The sequence below is a fragment of the Euprymna scolopes genome, chromosome 19, assembly GCF_053919585.1.
Source record: "Euprymna scolopes isolate OS-2025 chromosome 19, ASM5391958v1, whole genome shotgun sequence".
NCBI lineage: Eukaryota > Metazoa > Mollusca > Cephalopoda > Sepiida > Sepiolidae > Euprymna > Euprymna scolopes.
This window is the reverse complement of record NC_136500.1, coordinates 141913934-141934757: the sequence shown is the minus strand read 5'-3', so window position 1 is coordinate 141934757 and position 20824 is coordinate 141913934. Positions and strand designations below refer to the sequence as shown.

Sequence of the window (20824 nt, the reverse complement as noted above, 5' to 3'; positions counted from 1 at the left end):
CGACATGCAAGTCGGACCGGGAAAAAAATCGGTATCGTTTTAAAGGTCGGGCTCTCGGGTGACAAATATCGAAAAAATTGGCCTAAAACATTATTTTCTTTACCCTTAACTGGGCCGTTTTTTACAAAGAGGGGTCGGTTTTTTTGTCGAATTTTTTTGCCAAGTCATCGTCTCCTTTCGATTGACTACTCTTAATTCGAACGTTCGCAATTTCCGGTTTCATTATGGACGCATTAGCTTAGACGTAAGGTTTTTTTTTCACTTTCTTTTCCTTCGTCGCGTTACGAGTTCGAGCTTGTCTGCCTACTCATACTTTTCATAACACCTCTCTCCACCCGGACTGCCTACCGTTGTTTTGATATCCCCTGCACATCGCCACTCCTGCTACTACCACCTTTTAACACCTCCCTCCATTTGATTAACCCTCTACACTAACTTCTCCCCGCCCGGGTAATGCTGGGTACGCCCGTTAGTTTTAAATAAGTCACACACAACTATTCCATATGAGCTCGTATTGCTAGCGACTATTATACGTCATAGTGCATTAAGAATAAAACTGACATCAGTTTTTTTTGTTTTTTTTTATCGAGCGCTGCTGGGCATTCAAGTGCCCACTATCATAGTCTGTCCATTTTTATTATCTCGTTCAGTGGGGCATGTAGGTCGTACACTATGGGGATACTTCGCAAACCTACCAAAATTTTGTAGCTCTGTAATATTTTTGGAAGGCGACATACTTTTCCGGGTCAGGTCTTCTATTGTTTTCTTCGATAACGTGTCCTAAGTATTTTTTTCTTTCTTTCCGGGGAAAACATTGCATTTTTTATCACAAGAAATCACACTTCACATTTTTTGTTTATTTTAACCCGAAAATTGTATATATTGTGGACATCTCCTCTGTGCTGTTCTCTGGTATAACTTATTATAATATCATACATGTATGTTTACGCGAATCAATAGTGCTCAATATATTATGTATATGAATATATTTCGGAAAACCTACATCTTCAGCCTTTCTTTCTTTCTTTTTTTTTGCCATGTTATTGTTGGAGCAGAGAATCAGGAACTATAATCCCGTTTGTTGTTTTTACGGTAGTTTTTTAAAATCTCGGAACGGTGCTTTTGGTCACGCGGAATTCATGTTAAGATTTTTGTTCCTTAGAAGCGCTGGTTGAGTTTGAATAAAATAAAAAACGCATTAGATACATTTGAAGCCAAAACAACGCATTATAACAAAATAAAAAGACATTTATTTTGTTTGAGATTTATATTGAAATTCATGAATATATTTCGAAGGAAACCTTCATCTTCAGTATGCCTTTTTTTCTATGTTGTTCTTGAATCAGGGAATAAGCCAGTGACCAAAGGCACCGTTCTGAGATTTAAAAAAAACTACCGTAAAAACAACAAACTGACATCTACTTGCTTATTCTTTGCTCCGTCAACAACATTGCGAAGAAAAAAGACATATTGAAGATGAAGTTTTGCTTCGAAATATATTCATGAATTTCAACATAAATTTCAAACAAAATAAATGTCTGTTCATTTTGTAATAATGTGTTGTTTTGGCTTCAAACGTATATAATACGTACTTTATTTTATTCAAACTCAACCAGCGCTTCTAAGGAACAAAACTGTTATCGTGAATTCCGCGTGACCAAACGCACCGTTTCGAGATTTAAAAAAACTACCGTAAAAATAACAAACGGACTTCTACTTGCTTATAATCTGCTCCGACATAAACATAGCAAAAAAAAATAAAGATATACTGATGATAAAGGTTTCCTTCGAAATATATTTATGAGTTTCAACATAAATTATAAACAAAATAAATATATGTTTATTTTGTTTATAATGCGTTGTTTTGGCTTCAATTTCAATTCGTATTTCATTTTATTTAAACTCAACCAGCGCTTCTAAGGAACAACAATCTTGATATAGTATCTATACTTTCTTAAAAGATCGCAGGTGCTCCCTTGAGTAACAGAAGCAAGGGTGAGCGTACACAAGAAAACAGAAAAATAGAATGAAGACGGATAAGATATAGTGCGTGAGGAAGATGAGAGAAAACGAGTTAGAAAAATGAGTTTTTTCTTATGTTTATTTTCATGTCTAGTTTAATTGGGTCATACTTACAGATCTATGACATGCAACTAATATTGCAGCTCAGCACAATGCCTATATCTACTCGACAAAAGCGTGATAATGAGTCATTCGTCGTTGCAGATTTTAAAATTAACAATAAGTTACCTATATGTTCGGCACACGGTGTCACAATAAGCAATGAAAGAAAACTCAGATTTATTAGACGGTTTCGTTTGAAAGTGGCGACATCTTTCGATAAATGACTTCTATTTTGTAAAGACTCTGGCTTGGGAAAGGTGCTGCTCTAACCGCACTGATGGTCTGTGATACTGCGAGACAGTACTATATGCGAATGACTATATTTTAAGACCCCCTCCTTGGGTAGAGCACTTTCGTAAATGTATCTCACTTGCTGCTTAATTAGCATTTTTTTACATAGGCATCACCACTTATCAAGGCAAAGAGGCCACTCGAGGACAAGGGTTAAAGAATGTACAGTAGAAATTGGACAATATAGTAATCGTTAGTGATGGAGATTCGGTAAATTTGTTAACTTATATGGAACGGCTCATCAAAAACTTGTTTACGTTAGACTTGAAGACAACCATATTGTAGTCAGCTGGAAAGCAGGAAAAGGAAAGACAATTCCATAGGCGTGCAGTTCTAAGAAAAAAAGCTTTGCTCATGGAATCTACGTTTAGGTTTAGGCACAGGTAAAGAGTGGGGGGAATTAGTGATAGTGACTCTGCTAGACGGGTGTTTCTTGTAAAAGTTTGGCGAGGAGGGACCATAGATTTGAGCTCAGTCGAGCACTTGCCATGAAAATAACGATAAAGCAGAGACAAACTCGCAACATTAATGCGAGGCTCACTGTTTGCCTGTTTGTTCGTAAATAACAAACAGTTCGGGTACTGTAAAAGCGGTGGAAGAGGGTATATTTAAATGGACATTCGAGGTGGTCATTTGCGGGAACTGATCCCATGGCCGAAAGGTTAGAATTGCCAACTATCAATTCGTTAGTTCTAGGTTCAATCCCTGGCTAGGGAAAAGTGCTCGTCTAGCCGCACTCATGAGCTGTAATACAGAAAAACAGTACTGTGAGTGACTAAATGCATATTTATTATTTTATCTACTTATACGAAATGTTGTAAGGAGATATAGTATCTCATATATTGATTTCCAGTAATTGCTTCAACAGTGCTCAATACGTGGGCAGAGCTCCGCAGAAAGTGTCACCCACGAAGACTGTTTAGATTAAATAACTTTTTTAGTAAAGGAATGAAACTTACTCTTATATATATATATACTAGCATTTCAGTCCGGCGTTGCCCGTGTGTTTGAATGTGTATGTTGAGCAAAAAAAAATAGTGATAGTAGGAATGCAGGCTCGAACCCGTACGGCAAAGGAGGAAAAGAACGGGGTAAAACCTAACGTTTATACTGTTACGACCACCGCCAAACCGGAAACGACATTTTTTTTAAAATTAAGGCTAGACAATCTAAAGGAGAGGATAACTTTAAAAAATATCGGCGAAAAAAGTGACCCCGCCCCTGTACAAAAGTGCCTAGTTGAAGGAGAAGATATTGATGTTTTTAGCCAATTTTTCGATATTTGTCGTATGAAAGGTCGAACTTTAAAACGATACTGATCTTAATAAAATTCGTCACCTCTATAGAAAGTTTAAGGCAGACATGCAAACAGACATACATGCATACATTTATATATTGGTAACTAAAACTTTTCGACCCAAACTGATGAAAAAGCTTGCCCTATCTCTGAATACCCTTTATGTAAAACTTCAAATATTTAGACCAAAAATATAGCATTGAAAAATTGAAAACAAAACATTGACTTTAAGAAGAAAAAAATGCTTCTAGTATCACTTTTGCACATGCACCAAATTAAATATTCATAACTCAAAATCGCTTAATTTTTAGCCATTGGTATTCATCCATCGACGGTGAAAAGATAATAACGACTCAGACTGGAGCGCTAAACCTTCTGGTTTCGATTCGAACGGACGGTACACAAGTCGTGTTTTTTATAAATTTGGAAAGCATTGTTACATATTGAATAATAATCAAAGAAAACGCTATAAAATTGAATAATTTATCTACATGAATTTAAATATAGGTTTTATGCGTATTTAACGACCGGGCAACACTGGAGGTCTACTAGTCAATACTAAAATTCATCTTTGCTAAATTCTTTTTAGCTATAGCTTAAAGTTATTGCTGTACTTTTTTTTATAGAAATAAGTGAGACTAGCGGCATCCGTTAAAATGCAATAGTTATACCTTTCAACTGTAGTATATCACCGCCGTGATAAAAGTAATTTCTGTTTTATGGGCGTCTTTTTATATAAACTTTGTGTGTACTAAGCATTTTTATTTTTATTTTATTATTCAGAGAGTTCAGTGCAGCATCTGTGATCACGTAATGGACCATTGATGTTGTACGGATTGTAGGTTGACTATCCGATCTTTAATGTGTTGCCATAAATATATCGATTTTTCTTAGACAAATTTCGTCATTAATCATTTCCTTATCGAAGCCTCTGAAACCTATACTGTACCACGTGACTGATAATCGATTATTAATTAAAGATTTGGTTGGTATCTTTTTACTGGTTCTGCAACCAGGGTTGTTTTCTTTTAGCTCTATATAAAAAAAAAACATATAAAATATTAATAGATATATACTCGAGAGTGAAAACTATAAAAAGAGTATTTTGTTGTCCTCGCATAACCCATGACTACGGCTGTGACAACAGCATATTCTTTTCATTATTTTGACTCTCGAGTATATACCCGACACAGTTAGACACAGTTAATCAACCGAGAACCACATCACTCTATATAAAAACATATAAGATATCAACACATACACACTCGAGAGTCAAAACAATGAAAAGAATATGCTGTTGTCCTAGCCCTACTCATGATAGACACATCATATTTACCTTCGTTCTCGACATCTCTTGATAATAAACATTCTTATATCAAGATTTTTAAAAAAATCGGAATATTTTAAATGGGGATTCATATATACGTCATCTGCATTATTCAAACGATTTGACTTTTACAATATTTCGGCTGATATAACAAGTTCATGCTTTGAAACTTTGGAATATTGATGTTGAAGCCGTAACTTTATAAATAACATCTTTAGATGTGATGACAAATTGAATCTCATTCAGAGCTTGTCAAAGAAATCGAAAAATTCCTTTTTCAAACCTAGGGCGGTTTGGATATTTTTTTTTTTTTTTACATTGTTTTTTTTTATTCTGTATTTTTTGTCATTTATTTGCAATTAAACTGACACCAATTGAAAGCCATTTTCAATTTGAATCCTCTATCAAAAATGACACACCTGAAAGATTTTCTTTAGAACCAAGATGAGCTAGGAAGACGAAAAACAAGATTTCGAACTTTGGTAAATATAACGTTTAGATGTTAAATCTTATAATCCAATCTTATTCGAGGCAAGTCAGAAAAAAGGGTCGAAACAAAATCAAATTCTTATTTAATACTTGGGTGATTTTGATAGTTTTTATTTTTATACATCTACTAGTATTTCAACCCGGCGTTGCCCGGATGTTTGGAGGTGTATGTTGAGCAAAAAAAAAGTGGTCAATTTTTTTAAACTTTGACCCCTATTATGATCCTTTAAAATTTATTGTTTTGGGCTCAAATCTACTTATCAAGTTAGATCCATGTCCAAGGTACCCATATTGAAAATTCCAAGTATTTAGACCCAAAATTGGCAGATGAGTTTTGTAGAGTTCTCAAAGGTCAAATCGTTGAAATTTGACCCCTTGACAGCCAAATTTCTGGCCGAAAATGGACTAGAAAGATTTTCCCAACTATCAGTACCCTGGATATCAAATTTCGAGCCTGTAGACTTTAAATCGATAGAGTTATTGTGTAGGGAAATGTACAAACACACACAGACACGTTCACTTTTATAAATTTATAGATATTTATTTTTGGTTTTTTATTTGTATTCCATCTTTAGCCAGTTAAAAAAAATTTAATTTGGAATTCCAAAAGAATTCCACACAGGTTTTAGAATTCGACATAAATATTCCCAAATCGAAAAGATCCACATCAACAAGGTCGTAGTTTATATCGGCCGAAACTTTCTAAAAATTATGGTCGTTCGTCGATAAAGGACGAATTGGGTCGGCGGAGAGCTTAGTCTCAATAGATCGCAGTGTGGTGGCTTCTCTACTAAGGACGACACCGAGCCTGAAGTCATGTGATCTAGGAGCGATCCTTTGCCTCATGCTTCACAGGGGATTCGAAACAAGACGTCAACTGCAACATCCCGCAGGTCGGGCCTTTCGAGTCGGTTAGCCTGTTTGTGCGCTCCGCTAGGTGTATCAGAATTTTTGGGCAAGTCGCCATTACAAACATTTGATTAAATAGACTCTCCATGTCTACAAGCTTATAACAATATGAAAATGCAATTTACAAACCCTAATTTTTATTTCAATAAAATGAGCAAAGACCAAATTTTAAAATCATAAAAGATTTAATCAAAAAATATATAATATTTTTTTCATCGGTTTTCTTTAAAAATGATTTCCTGAAAATCAACAAATTTAACTTCACCGAAATTATATAAATATATATGACTGCCCAAAAAATCACTTACGTATTCAAAATTACTAAGCTATGAGTGCTTCTATTCTTCATGTATAAGAATTTGTCCATATTTATATATTATATTCAATGCATTTTTTTAAAAAAAGGATTTTTAATACAAGAGTCGCAGAAAAACGTCTTTTCGACAGTTGCTTATCCGCCATTAGCAAAACCGGATGTTCGTTTATTTATGATTTGTTATATACAGAAGCATCAAAGTGGCAAAAATAATTATTGATGTCATGCAGCCTTATCTCCCTTTTGTATTTTTGACATATTTCATTTCAACTACAAAGTGGTCAGTGTGTGCTACCATATTTGCAAAATAATAACATTTCATTCATGGATTTTAGCCGATTACTAAAAATTCGCTCTACCAATTTTCCAATTTTTTATTCTCGTAAAGAAATACATGAATTTTTGATTTAATATGTTTTAATTCTTCTTTATCGAGTGATTTTTTTTTTACATATCTAAAATAAGAAACCAGTGAATGAAATAGAAAAAATTGTCGTCAGCGTCCAATATTTACTTGATAATCTAAGCATAACATGAGCTTTCATTTAAAAAAAAAAATCAACGTGGTTTTAAAAAAAGGGGGTTTTACACTTTGAATTTTGCAGGTAAATTTCTAAAAAGCGCTTCTGTTTTTTGTTTTGAATTAGAATATTTTATTTATTGATCTTTTATCTACAATTTGTGATATTTAAAACTTTGGTACGTAAATTACTTATTAAAATTTTAATAGACATTTCAAAATAGGGATTAATTTTAAAAAAAATGTTTGTCTAAAATATTATATTTGGTTTATGGAAAGCGCATAAAATTTCACATTGACCTTGCAAATATCGTAAAAACTGAACAAATAGAAAAATTTTGATAGATTTTTGCATTTTAAAAATTGAAAAATATTTAACTCGTAAAATTCAATTGATTTCCTTAAATGGCTGCATGAGCGCACCGGCACTTTGTAAACAATGTTTTTTTAAAAATAATATTTATACTATTTTTTAAACAATTTTAATAGTTTATTTTGGAAGTATATTCCATAAAAAAATAAACAACCCACTTTAAAAAGAGATTTACGAGGTTTTTAATATTTTATCACAGTTTTGTGTTAGAAGTGTCAAAAATTCCCTAAAAATTCTGATACACCTTGCACTCCGCCACATTAGCGCCCCCGGAGACGGCCCAAGGACCGCCGATGAAACTACCACTGCCGCCACTACCACAAGAGACGACGACCGCTATTACACGCTCCAGTGGAACGGAAAGAGATGTCTTTCGTAATACAGTCACGACACCGGTCGCGGTTCCGGCTTAGAAACTTGCAGTTTTTATTGCGCGCAGGCAGCGTAGCACCGCCGTTCGTTCGAGTGAGCACGCGAACCGTTGTTCCGATCCCTCGGTTTCTCTCACACTGGACGGGATACCAATGGCCACGGCCGACGATGCACGCGCGTCAATAGGATAGATAAAACTAAACTATCTCACGGCGGTCTAAACGCATCTCACGTTCCCTTTCAGCGGGTGAACAATCCAATGTTTAACGAATTCTGCTTCGCAATGATAGGAAAAGCCGAAGATAAAAACAAAATAGTTTTGTCGAATAAGCCAAATCAAACACAATTTCATAGAATCTTTGATAATAAGAAACTTATGACATGAAAAAAAAACATTCTCTTGGAAAATTCATTTTTAATAACACCTCTTTATCTATCCTCCCTCACTAATTCTCTCTTCTTATCTTATTCCCATCTCCTTATATTTCTCTCCGTCTCTCATTCATACCTCTCTATCAACCTCTCTTTTGGAATGAGTTATGCCGAATTTATACATAACAAAATACTAATACTACTTAATCCAATAAGAATATGTTTGTGTCTATATTATATATATAAAAAAAAAACATTCTCTTTCATTTTTAATCGCGTGCAAGCGACTCTATAAGTCACTCCGTCGGTCGGTCGGTCGGTCTGTAACACTTTTGTGCTTGGCCTTTTGGGTTAAGATCAAAGGTATGTTGTTAATAGATGCTGTTCTTAGCTTTTCAAGTTTTTCTTGGCCTTTTGGCCAAGATCAAGTATAGTATCTGTTCTTACTACATGCTGTACTTATGTTTGTAATTTTGTGATATAAAGTGGGAGATCACTTTTCTGTATTAATTTAATGTAAAATGATCACCCACTTTACAACCAGTCAGTCTCAAAGCCATTCAAGTCATTCTCCAGATAATTTAAGTTGTTTTTGAAAGATTTCAGTTATTTTTTAAGGAGTCAAGTCATTCTTAAGGCCATTCAAATCATCCTTAAGTTCATTAAAGTCATTCTAAGTCATTTACTTTTTATTTATTTAAGTCATTTCAGCCCATTTTTCGGTCATTTTAGTTTATCTTTAAGAATTTCATGTCAATCCTACATTCACACATTCATTCATTACACGAGAGCACGCGACTAATTACTATCGGCATTGTTATTATTATTTGTTATTTTTTAAGATCGGGTTTCTCTGCTTTGCTCAAAAATATCATTTGTATTCGTTATTATTGAAGCGCACTGGATACACTTACGTTTACATTTATCATATAAGCCTGTTCTCATTTCATTAGATACTAGTGCTACCAGATTAAGCTGTCTGAAGATATTGGCTTCCTGAGACGAAATGCACCTAAGATTGATGGTTTTTGTTTGTTATTGTTTTTCTATTTCCTTTTGCAAAATTTTAATTATGTTCTGCAAAACCAAAAACCAAAAAAACAACCTACCTTTTGCCCCTTTTTCCTTCTTCAAATTTTCCCGTTCTCTTTCTATATGCCCCTCTTCCTTACTGGTTTTCTAACTTAAAATGTATCAAAAATTAATGTTGTAACCCTTTTCCCGCCCCCATTACAAACCTCGTCCATGCAGTGCAGGACAGAACAAAAACGTTAAAATCCACTATAAAACAACCAAACCAAACACTACAAACTAGCGATTGAAGAAACAAAAACCTTGAAGAATAAAAACCTTCTACAAAATAATTGGATGCAACATTAATACTGTTTCCAAAAATAACTGGATTCGACATTAAATAACTCGAAAAGGGTTGATATGCCGTAAAACAAAACAACAAAACCAAATCAAATCATTAATTATTTTAAAGGTAAAACTAATTAATATATGTATGCATGTTCACGTTATACAAAGGAAATTTCCACGGAGACGTAAGAAGTTACTGTGAATTATGTACCATGTCTAAAGGAAAACTCTAAGTAGGGAGTTGAGTAGCGAGATGTTTTTTCACAATACATTTAATGTATGACATGTTAGTACAGTCGAAAAGCAGTTTGAGGAAGAAACTATTAAAAGAGAAAGCTCTCCCGCATCAGCGCGGGGGGGGGGCTTACACAACTTCACTGTAAAACACAGTTCATAAATATATTGAAAATTCAGTTCCAAAATATTTTTTTCAATGTCGTCGGAAAACAAATATATTTATAACAGTTATATTTTCTACGTAAAAAAAAAAATTACCAGCACCTGATGTTTCATTAAAAAAAAACGTTTATAAACATAGTTATTATTATTTTTCGTTATAAAAGTTTAAATAAAAACTGTTTCAATAAAACTTCTATTTTTATATTTACTTAAAAACATAAAAGCTACATTATACACAGTATTGGTCATATGTGCCTTAATAAATGTCTAACGTCACTTCCGCCAAATTGCTTTGTAAAAAAAAGGGCGACGCTTAACGAAAGCCGAAAATACTGATACCGGACAATAAAAAACCAAATAATAGAAGAAAGTTGTCTCTTGTTAAATTCAGAGAAAGAAAAACCGAATTCTTCGATACAAAAAAAAATGTTATTTATTATTTTGTTTTTGATAAAATTAGTTGTAAATCATTCAGAACAACTTGCATCGCATTCACGTTTAAAGGAGTTTTGAATCATTTTGGAATGAATCGAGTCTTTCAACTAAGATTATTTCGGTAAAATGAACATTGGACTTGTGCTCTCCATTTCCACTCTTTCGAGGACACTCATCTTGGTTCCAAGAAGAAAATATGTCGGCTGAGAAGCTTTTTCTCATTTTTATAACCAAACATTTTATCCCTTTCTTGTGATCTATTTTTTATATGTCTTCTGTGGCAAGGTTAAAATAAAATAAAAAAAACACACACACACACTCACATACAAGCAAACGCACACACAAGCAACCTTGCCTTCCATTATTTCTTCTTTCTACTGATGTGAGCTTAGATAAAAAGTATTCTTTCCGTCTCGAGAGACCAGGGACACCCCCTGCTATAATACATGCGTGGAAACTATAATAAGCTGAAGTTGCAAAGTGTCAGTGCTGGATTTTCCGGACAGGGTAAATCCAGGTAGATAAAAGCAATGTCGGTGTAATGTCGTTGTTCTTTCTAACTGACCAAAACTTTTTTATTTATTTTTTTTTCAATGTAGTCACCACTTATAAAGGCCCGGAAACCACTCGGGGATAAGGGTTATTGCGTGTACAGTACGTTGGTATTAGAGATTTGATAACGTGTCTTACTTAAGGGGGCAGTTCATCAGGAATTTGTTTATGTTGGACTTGAAGACATCCAGGTTGTAGTCAGATGGGAAACAGGCAAACGGAACAGAGTTCCACAGGCGTGCACTTATAAGAAAGAAGCATTGTTCATGGAATCTACGTTTTGATTTTGGCACAGATAAAGAGTGAGGAAAATTTTTGACAGTGGTTTCAGTTAGACGGTTGTTTATCGCGAAGGATTGGCGAGGGGAGACTAGAGATAGGAGTTCAGACGAGCACTTGCCATGGAAGTAACGATAAAACAAACACAGGCTCGCAACGTCTCTCCTGTGGGAGAGAGGTTGCAGGGAAGAGAAAAGGGCATCCCCCTCTAAGCCGCGAAGACAGGATAGGTTGTTTTTAGCAGATCATTGCTAGATGTGGCAGCAGTACTCCATCCTTGGACGTACTTGGCTTTTATATAGATAGAGAATTGCATCAGTAGTGAGATGTTTTCTGGAGCTGTAGAAGAATCGTGCCATTTTTCCAGCGACCTTGGTAACAGACTTGATGTACGTGTTCCATTTCAGATCAGGAGTAAAGGTCAAGCCCAGAATCTTATCAAAACATGGAGCTTGCCCTAGACGAGAACCATCCATTTTACTTGATGCCAGATGAGAATCAGAGCGTTGATGATGTGAAGTTAGTAAGAAGAAACAGTTGAAATATAAATGAAAACTTCGAAACTGATATTCGAGGTGCAAGAAAAAGTTATTCATATTTTGGGGGGTTTACCATACTAATCGCTGACACGTGTTTAATGCGAGTATATTCTCTCTTTCTGGCCGCCATGTCGACCGTTTGTCATTATATGGTATCTAACATAGCTGACTGTCATTATACGGCACCAGACATAGCTTCCTTTCATATACGGCACAATACATAGCTGTCTATCACCACACGTCACAAGATATAGCTGCCTTTCATAATACGGCACCAGACATAGCTCTGATTGGACTGTATAAGACATAGCTGGTTGTCATTATACGGGACAAGACAAAGCTGTCTTTCATTACACGGAACAAGACATAGCTGCCTATCATTACACGTCACAAGATATAGCTGCTTTTCATAATACGGCACCAGGCATAGCTGCCTATCATTATATGGCACCAGACATAGCTGATTGTCATTATACAGTACAAGACATAGCTTCCGGTTATTATATGGCAACAAATTTAACTGACTGTCATTATGCGACATCAGACATAGCTGTAATTGGACAGCACCAGACATAGCTAGCTGACTGTCATTATACAGCACCAGACATAGCTAGCTGACTGTCATTATACGGCACCAGTCATAGCTGCCTATTTTTGTGCAGAACTAGATATAGCTGTCATTGTACGGTACCAGACATAGTTGACTGTCAATATACGACATCGGACATAGCGCTTATATATATATATATATATATATATATATATATATATATATATATATATATATATATATATATGTACACATTTGAGTCCGTGACGTCACGCTCATTCCATGTTCTACAAATTCTGACACTACTACGTTACAGAAATAAGCAGATGACTAGTATTATTTCGAAAATTTTATTTTGCTTAGACGAGCTGCACTAAAAGGTATTTGGAATCTTGCCTGCTATACTATTTAATTCATAATTACAGGGAGAATACATAGATTCATATTTTTTCTAATGATAATAGGAGGACCATTCTGGCCTATTTAAATTTACCTACCAGTAACTGGTCCAGTGACCCCAGGCAGTAAGCAATAAACTTAATTCACCCTACAAAGTGAAGGAAGGGCCTGATAGGATAGACTTCCTACGACTATCCATACCAAATACACCAGTCTGAACCATTAAAGCTTATCTAAAAAGAAACGCATTTTCTGCCGGACTGATTGTGGCGATTAAATATGGACTGGAATTTTTCAGCGATTGCTGTCAACTGGTAAAGGAATTTTAAACGCTCGCGATGTTCGGTTTCTTGTCATGACATAATCCCATTCTTGTTGTGAAGAAGCGTTGCTATCACATGCGCACCCTCGACCCCACTTCTATTTACTACAGAACACTTTAAAAATATTCGACAAACCCAGTCCAATCCCATCCATCCACAATATGGGTCCTCGGATGCTGGGGTGAAGTCTTTCTACTCTAATAGGTTCTTTCCTCAAGCTTCTAGCTTTTGGAACTCCCTTTCTTCACACTGTTTCGTGACTGTACCGACATACAAAAATTTACATAAAACGTGAACAAACATCTTGCAGACATACCCCTTACTTAGGATGCCCTAACATTCTGGACTCTAATTTGCAAAGATATGACTTAAGAGTCGCCAAGTGGAATTGAAAACCCAGCGACTCCGGGAAGGAGCACTCTGGCTTGCAAAAAAAAAAAAAAAAATGCCTTGACAGACCCGTCGGCATTCCTCGGTAGAGGCGGTTCAGGCGATTAGCAATAAACAACCCCCTTCGCAAAGGGAGAAAGCAAAACTTGTGAGGGTGGGTCTCCTAGTGTAAAAGATGTGGTGTAGTCCCGGTGAACGCTGGTAGTTTTTCGTCAGCCAGAAACAACTCGTCACACAAAAATCGTTTGTTAAAAATATATAAAAATATTATTTTACAAGCAGTTCAGCCCGGCCTTGCTCGGGCCCTATGTACTGTTCATAACTTGAACTACATGTGAATACACTTTATGTAAGATTTCAAATGTTTAGACCAAAATTTGTCTGAGTAATTTTATAGAGACGCAGAGGGCAATTGTTTTTTTACTTTGATCCCAATATTGACCCCTTAACGTTTATTATTTGGATCTCAAATCAAAATACAAAGTTTTACCAATGTCCAAGTTACCGACATCTAAAATTTCAAGTCTTTAGAAACAAAATTAGCCGAGGAATTTTGTAGAATCTGCAAAGGTCAACTCTTTCAACTTTGATCTTTTGGCAGCCAAATTTTCCCTCCAAAATTGATTAAAATTCTTGCCGCATGTCTGAATACCCGTTATGTATAAAGTCCAAATATTGTCACCTAAAATTTAATGAGTAGTTTGTAAGACACTGCTAAGGTCAAATCTTTGGAACTTTGACCCCTTGGCAGCTCAAAATTTTTACCCAAACCGATTACAAAGCTTGCCTTTCCCTGAATTGTGTGTATCCCACTGTTCAACCTTGTATCACACATTGCTTCGGTGAATATCAATCAAATATCAACGCCCGAAAGCATGCAGGCCTAGTGCCGGGGTGTGGTGTCTGCTGCGATGATGCACTCAAGTTAAAGTATTCTTAGTCAATGGAGGGAGAAGCGCTTTTATACTAAGGCGATTAAATTTTTTTTTTTTTTTTTTTGCATACTACAGAGTGCCCCCTTTTGGGGGAGCTGGTTTTTCTCCCACATTAAAAACGACTTTGAGTCACATCTTATTTTCGTGGGGAAGCAAATAAATACCAACCCCGGCATCTTTGAGGGTGGGGTCAACTACTTTACTTATCACCTCCAGCGGCATTAGTTTTTACAGCTTCAGCCCCATCGCTCAGTGTGTTTTTGGCTATCGATTGTCCTCTGTGTGTGTGTGTGTGTGTTTGTATGTGTGTGTGTGTCCGTATGTGCGTGTGTTTGTAAGTGTGTGTGTTTGTATGTGTGTGTGATTGTATGTATGTGTGTGTGTTTGTATGTGTGTGTGTTTGTATGTGTGTGTTTGTGTGTTTGTGTGTGCGTGTGTGCACGGATTCAACACGCGACTCAGAGAGCGGACGCACATATGAAAATGCCTAGACGTGTGTGAAATGACGTCACGGCAAACAATAAAAATGACTTTAAAAAGAACGTGTGCACAGACCGTATTACGTGTAAGAGGACCGAGATCAGAGAGAAGAAACATAATCATATTTTTTTCGGGAAGGTACCCGTATATAAATGTTATTGTTACAAAATAATGGAGTCGAGTTATTACTTGTGGTATGTTCCTTGCGACGTACTCTGCTACAACGTGTCGGGTCCTTCGTGTCTACATGTCAACGCACGTATACATGTGCGTAACGTTGCACAAGATCTACACAGGACTAGCAACAATCGCAGTCAACAGGACCAAGTCTGTTTACTTTTATACCGTGTCAAAATAACCCACGAATGTGGCAACATTGTCGTATTTCCGGTGAATGTGACGAACACACGTGTGTAGAACAGTTTTTTTTTGTTTGGTTGGTTTTTTTTACATGGAGGTCACCACTTATCAAGGCCCAGGAGCCACTCGGGGACAAGGGTTATTGTGTGTAAAGGAATAAATGGGATAGTATCGCAGTAATAGTTAGTATTGAAGATTTGATAAGGTGTCATTACTTAAGGGGGCGGTTCATTACTAATTCGTTTGTGTTGGACTTGAAGACATCCAAGTTGAATTTGGGAAGGGGGGAGGAACAGGCAAGCGGCAGAGAGTTCCACAGCCGTGCAGTTCTAAGAAAGAAGCTTTGTTCATGGAATCTACGTTTTGATTTAGGCACAGATAAAGAGTGGGGAAAGTTATTGATAGTGGTTTCAGCTAGTCGGGTGATTTTCGTGAAAGATTGGCGAGGAGGGGCAGAGAATGGAGCTTAGACGAGCACTTGCCATGGAAATAACGATAAAACAAAGACAGGCTCGCAACGTCTCTTCTGTGGGAGAGAGGTTGCAGGAAACAGAAAAGGGCATCCCCCACCAAGCAACGAAGTCTATTTTGTACTCTGTCAAGGCAGGATATGCTGTTTTTAGCAGCTCCTGTCCAGATGTGGCAGCAGTACTCCATCATTCGACGTATTTGGTTTTTATATAGATAGAGAATTGTATCAGTGGTGAGATATCCCACTATTTTCCCAGTGACCTTGGCCACAGACTTAGGAAAGAAAAACGAAAGTAGAAGCTACGCCGTAATAATTCTATTTATTACCCGATGATTTTCGTTTAATTCTCGGCCATAGAATGGATTCGACACGCCGTTTTTTTTTTTATTATCGATGATATTTATTGGTGAATATTGGAAGATAGATGGAATGATTGATCCCCAATTTATTCTTCACGCATTTCTTATTATCAAGTTCTCATTTAGTTAATATTTGACGCAATGCGATGTTCCGTCAGCGCGTCTCCATGTTTTACACTTGAGGGACGATGGCATATTGCATTTCTAGATGGAAACACTATTTCTGATCAGTCGCCTTAATAAATCGATCCTTTTCAAAATGATATCAGTTTTATTTCACTTGGTTACGAAAGCGTATCGATCTTTTCTAATATTTATTTCATCTTTTTTTTATTATTAGCTTTGCTTCTTTTTTTTTTATAAAAAGCTTCATAAGATCTGTCCGAAAGATAGCATAGGCTCTGATTGGTTCGGTTGGATTACGTTACAAGAGAAGGCGCCTGCTTGAAATGGTTTGGCTAGAATAGAATAGGTGTATTTACGGTGTAAGAACGTCCTCGCTAGCATAGCCTAATGGCGAGACTGAAAGAATGTTTCTTTGCGACGAATGATACGTGCGAAGATATATGTTAAAGAATATGTAAAAAGTAAGGGGGGTAATCATAATTTTACACAATCTTCTCCCTCCTCCTCCGCCTCCTCCTCCACCTCTCTCTCTCTCTCACACACTCTCTCTCTCTCTCTCTCTCTCTCTCTCTCTCTCTCTCTCTCTCTAATAAGCTGAAGTTGCAAAGTGTCAGTGCTGGATTTTCCGGACAGGGTAAATCCAGGTAGATAAAAGCAATGTCAGTGTAATGTCGTTGTTCTTTCTAACTGACCAAAACGTTTATTTCTTCTGGGTTTTTTTTACAATGTAGTCACCACTTATCAAGGCCAGGAAACCACTCGGGGATAATGATTTTTGCGTGTACAGTACGTTGGTATTAGAGATTTGATAACGTGTCTTACTTAAGGGGGCGGTTCATCAGGAATTTGTTTATGTTGGACTTGAAGACATCCAGATTGTAGTCAGATGGGAAACAGGCAAACGGAACAGAGTTCCACTCCACAGGCGTGAACTTATAAGAAAGAAGCTTTGTTCATGGAATCTACGTTTTGGTTTTGACACAGATAAAGAGTGAGGAAAATTTTTGACAGTGGTTTCAGTTAGACGGTTATTTATCGCGAAGGATTGACGAGGAGGGACCAGAGATAGGAGTTCAGACGAGCACTTGCCATGGAAGTAACGATAAAACAAAGATAGGCTCGCAACATCTCTCCTGTGGGAGAGAGGTTGCAGGGGGGAAAAAGGGCATCCACCTGTAAGTCACAAAGTCTATTTTGTACTCTGTCAAGGCAGGATAGGCTGTTTTTTAGCAGCTCCTGCCCAGATGTGGCAGCAGTACTCCATCCTTGGACGTACTTGTTTTGTTTTTGTTTTTTTTAAGTTTTATTTCACTTGGTTACGAAGGCGTATCGATCTTTTCTAATATATAATTCATCTTTTTTTTATTATTAGCTTTGCTTCTTTTTTTTTTTTTTATAAAAGCTTCATAAGATCTGTCCGAAAGATAGCATAGGCTCTGATTGGTTCGGTTGGATTACGTCACAAGAGAAGGCGCCTGCTTGAAATGGTTTGGTTAGAATAGAGTAGGTATATTTAGGGTGTAAGAACGTCCTCGCTAGCATAGCCTAATGGCGAGACTGAAAGATAAACGTTAACAGAATGTTTCTTCGAGGTCAATTCTGCGACGAATGATACGTACGATTATATCTGTTAAAGAGTATGTAAAATGCGTTTGGAATAAAAAAGTAAGGGAGATAATAATAATTTTACACCCCCCCCTCTCTCTCTCTCTCTCTCTCTCTTTCTTTCTCTCTCTCTCTCTCTCTCTCTCTCTGTAACATTAATCTTTTGCTTTTTTTAAGTTTTGGGGTAATGTTTAAAAGTCGCGGTCAAAGAAGAACGTGAGTAAATACTTTTCTATCTGCTACAAATGGTTTTCTATTGTTGTTTTAATAAATGAGGAATCATTTTCATTTAAAATCTATTTAGTAATAGGCTTGCAAAACTGGGGAAAACACGCTTAAGATATGTCGACATTATGTAAAAACTGAATCCAAATAAATTGGTCACCGAATTTGACCCGATGCTGTGTTTATCTAAAAAAAAAAAACCGAAATTCGAATGTCCAATTAAAATTAATCTTAATTAAATAATATTTAATACGGTAGCGTGTGTCATTTTTCTGTGTCACGCTTACATCCGTGTCGTTTAATTGTTATACTTTCATTTCTTGTCATAAATATTTTTACCAAGAATTCTTCATAAGTTTTGGTTTCGGTTTCGATTATAGCTGATGGCACTTAAGTCATCATTTTTTTAATAAATAATTTTATCAAGGATTCTTCATAAGTTTTGGTTCCAGTTTCGATTATGGCTGAAGAAACTCAAGTTATATATATATATATATATATATATATATATATATATATATATATATATATATGTGTGTGTGTGTGTGTGTGTGTGTGTGTGTGTGTGTGTGTGTGTTCATAAGTTTTTATTTCGGTTTTGATTCAAGCTAATGCACCCAAGACTTATGGATATATTTTGTTTTATTTTTGAAATCGCAACTTTATAATACATAAAAATAAATAAATAATAATATATACGAAATCTGCAAGAATTAAAATATCATATTTAAGCGTACTTTACGACCGGGCTTTGCCTGGCGTCCGTGCTAGATTAGACATATTTTGCAGTTTTAACAAAACAGCTACAATAATATCAGAGTGTCTCCATTTACACTGAACATCTGCAGAATGCCAACATGAGTCCCCTGCGGAATCTAAACAGGTCCACAAGTATTTATTAAAACAACACCTAATACATTTTTTGCGCCTGTACTTCTCTGAACGCGGCATTTAAACATTACCTAGTTTTTATATGGCTTCCAATCTCAAATCTCATATATAGACGCCGCAGTCGATGTTGATTGGTCAAGCTAAATCACATTTAGAAATACAATTAAGTCGAACAGTTCATTTCGACTAGTAACGCCGTCCAAAGGCCACTTTCGTCTGTATTCTTACGATCAATCTTAAAGAGATATATTAATTGTCCTTTCCTAGATGTCTATTCTCCGTCTAATTACCTGACCTGCGAAACTGATTGAACGATGAATAAAATAGTATTGTAAATATTCGATGAGCCACGAGAAACCATTTCCAAAATAGCTACTCATTCGCACGCAGAATTCAGAAGATATTAGAAATCAACAATGAGTAGCTGACGATTCCCCTCACACTCCCCATCTGTGGCGTTCACTTTCTCTCTCTATCTCACTGTTCTATTTATCTCTTACTCTCTATATTGTGTTGAGTTCTGCTACTATTACCCATCTCTTTCTACTATTTTCTTTAATTATCTATTCTTATTTGCATGTGTGGGTTCCCTTTCACGCAGTTTTTGAAGTTTCTCACTCTTTGTGTCTCTTTCAGTCTGTTTCTTCATTATTTTATTTTGTCTTTCTCCGTAAGTATCTATCCCCGTATATATATATATATATATATATATATATATATATATATATATATATATATATATATATATATATATATATATATACTAGTATTTCATCCCGGTGTTGCTCGGGTGTTTGGAAGTGTATGTTGAGCAAAAAAGAAGCGATCAATTTTTTTTTTAATTTGACCCCTATTATGACCCCCCTAAAATGTATGTCCAAGAAATCTATATAAAAAATTTCAAGTGTTTGGACACAAAATTGTCGGAGGAATTTGGTAGAGTTATCAAAGGTCAAATTGTTGAACTTTGACCCCTTATTAGCAAAATTTCTGCCCGTAAACCAATCACATCGATTTTTCCAAATCTCAGTATCCTGTATATAAAATTTCGAGTCTGTAGACTTAAAATTGGCAGCGTTATTGCGTAGGGAATTGTACACACAAACATACATAGACACACACAGACACGTTCACTTTTATAGATATAGTAGCATGGGTGCCCGGCGTTGCCCGGTTGTTTGGAGGTGTATGCTGAGTAAAAAAAAAAAGGTCAATTTTTTTTACATTCGACCCCTATTATGACCCCTTAACATTTATTGTTTTGGGCTCAAATCAAATTATTAAGTTAGATCCATGTCCAAGGAACTTATATCTAAAATTTCAAGTGTTTAGACCCAAAATTGTCGGAAGAGTTTGGTAGAGTTCTCAAAGATCAAATCGTTGAACTTTGACCCCTTAATCGCAAAATTTTTTCCCGAAAATTAATCACATCGATTTTGCCAAATCTCAGTAGCCTGTATATCAAATTTCGACTCTGTAGACTAAAATTAGAGAGAATTATTGCATAGGGAAATGTACACAGACACCCAGACAGACACTTTCACTTTCCCGGGTGTTTGGATGTGTATGTTGAGCAAAAATAAAAAAAAGTGGTGGGAGGAAGGCAGGCTCGAACCCGTACCGCAAAGGAGGAAAAGAACGGGGTAAAACCTAACGTTTATGCTGTTACGACCACCGCCAAACCGGAAGCGACATTCTTTTTGTTTAAATTAAGGCTAGACAATCTAAAGGAGAGGATAACTTTCAAAAATAT

The 20824-nt window shown here is 36.0% G+C and overlaps 1 protein-coding gene and 1 pseudogene across 1 annotated transcript in view; one reads left to right on the top strand and one right to left on the bottom strand.

Moving 5' to 3' along the window:
• The window catches only part of LOC145240011 (uncharacterized), a 483623-nt gene that overhangs the window by 364122 nt on the left and 98677 nt on the right, over window positions 1–20824 (bottom strand). The window lies entirely within an intron of this gene.
• On the top strand, window positions 8789–8924 carry LOC145240480 (U2 spliceosomal RNA; annotated as a pseudogene).